The 1,822-nt window shown below is 51.7% G+C and overlaps 1 non-coding gene across 1 annotated transcript; it reads right to left on the bottom strand.

The window, feature by feature from the left end:
• Positions 1-1,098: 1,098 nt before the first annotated feature.
• Positions 1,099-1,172, bottom strand: TRNAC-ACA (transfer RNA cysteine (anticodon ACA)). The gene has a single exon. It is a non-coding gene; the product is annotated as a tRNA-Cys (tRNA).
• Between the last annotated feature and the right edge of the window lie 650 nt (positions 1,173-1,822).

The raw sequence follows: 1,822 nt of genomic DNA, 5'->3' as shown, positions 1-1,822 counted from the left end.
CTCAAAAATATTTAGTATTAGGATGGAATCCTCTCTGAAACCCTGCCTGGGAAATCACCCCAGAATCTGCCTTCCCACCCAGACCTCGGTCATCTGAATTCCGACTGGTTTTGGTTTTCATTTTTCAGGATCTGTTCCTTGAGTGTAAATAAACAATCCATGGCTGGGCCTGTGGAGGCCTTCCCATGAAGGAGGGCACTCTCCCCGGGAGCTGGAGCGCACACAAGGAGGCCAGGGCGCCCGCCCGCGCCCGCGCGCCTCAGAGCCGCGTCGGGTTACCTCAGGGAGACTGCCGCGCACGACGCAGCCCAAGACAAATAAACGCCGACCCTTCTCGCGCTGAAATTCAGGCCATGAGGCCTCAGGAGAAGAATGATTCCTCACAGGCTGGGAGGTCTCCTGAAAGAGTCTGGTAGCTGGCTTCTGAGAGACAGGGGGAGAGAGGGAGAGAGATGGACAGAGAGACGGAGAGAAGACCGGGGCAGGGGGAGAATGGGGAAGAGAGGGAGGGAAGGACCGACAGACAGACAGTGAGAGACAGGGAGGAAGGGAGAGAGAGACAGAGAGGAGAGAGAGGAGAGGAGACAGACAGACAGACAGGGAGGAAGGGAGAGAGAGAGACGGCGGGGGGGGCAGGGGCGGAGACAGACAGACAGACAGACAGAGACAGGGAGGAAGGGAGAGAGAGACAGAGAGGAGAGAGGGGGGAAGGAGGGAAGGAGACAGACAGACAGAGACAGGGAGGAAGGGAGAGAGAGACCGGAGAGAGAGGAGAGGGAAGGAAGGAGACAGACAGACAGACAGTCAGAGATAGGAAGGGAGAGAGAGACAGAGAGGAGACTGAGGAGAGGGAGGAAAGGAGACAGACAGACAGAGACAGAGGGAAGGAGGGAGAGATTTGTTAGTTCATCAGCCCCACAGTTTTAGAGTCTGCACAGAATATCCTATAAAGAAAGAAAAGAAAGAAAGTGAATTCGTTCAGTCGTGTCTGACTCTTTGCAACCCCATGGACTGTAGCCCAGCTGGCTCCTCCATCCATCCATGGGATTTTCCAGGCAAGAGTACTGGAGTGGGTTGCCATTTCCTTCTCCAGGGGATCTTCCTGGCCCAGGAATTGAACCTGGGTCTTCAGCATTGTAGGCAAACGCTTTTACCATCTGAGCCACCAGGGAAGTCCTCAAATATCCTGTATGAACTCATCAACTGTGCTACTTAATCAAAAGAATAGTGGAATTCTAATGATGGCCATGACTCTTCCTACCATTCTCTGTTAGCTAAGAACATCAGATTTTTTTTTTTTTTTTACTGTCACTGGTTATTTCTACTCAGGGCTAGAAACGCAAATCTTATGTTTTAAGATGACAAAACTGCTCTCCATTCTCTCCCGCTAGTGGATGTAAGTAAGCCGAGTCTCAATTTCCCCATCAGGCAATTAATATCTCTATCTCACAGCACATCGTTTAAAAAGCAGGATGCACGTATAGGATACTTCTGCCATTCTCCTCGCGCGTGAAGAGGTTGGCACAGACCATTTTCCCGTTCCCGTCGGGAAATTTAAGCCAATAAATTTGCTGCCTGACAAAGCCGTGTGCCCATCACCTTCTGTGGCAGGGGCAGAGATGACCCAACAGGCTGGCGTCTGATCAATTTTTTCCATTTATGTGAGTAGGGGAAATGACTCGTAGCTAAGAAACCTGACCCGTCCCAGATGTAAGACAGGCTGGCTTGCCTGGGCTACTTAAACCAGACCGGACTCTGCTGACGGGGAGCACAATGACCCAGGTAGAATCCGTACCTATCATGTGTCCTCGGGCAGGTCAAG

The sequence above is a fragment of the Bos javanicus genome, chromosome 12 (assembly GCF_032452875.1).
Source record: "Bos javanicus breed banteng chromosome 12, ARS-OSU_banteng_1.0, whole genome shotgun sequence".
In the NCBI taxonomy this organism is placed as follows: domain Eukaryota; kingdom Metazoa; phylum Chordata; class Mammalia; order Artiodactyla; family Bovidae; genus Bos; species Bos javanicus.
Note: the sequence above shows the minus strand (reverse complement) of the source record. Positions and strands in the feature narration are given on the sequence as shown.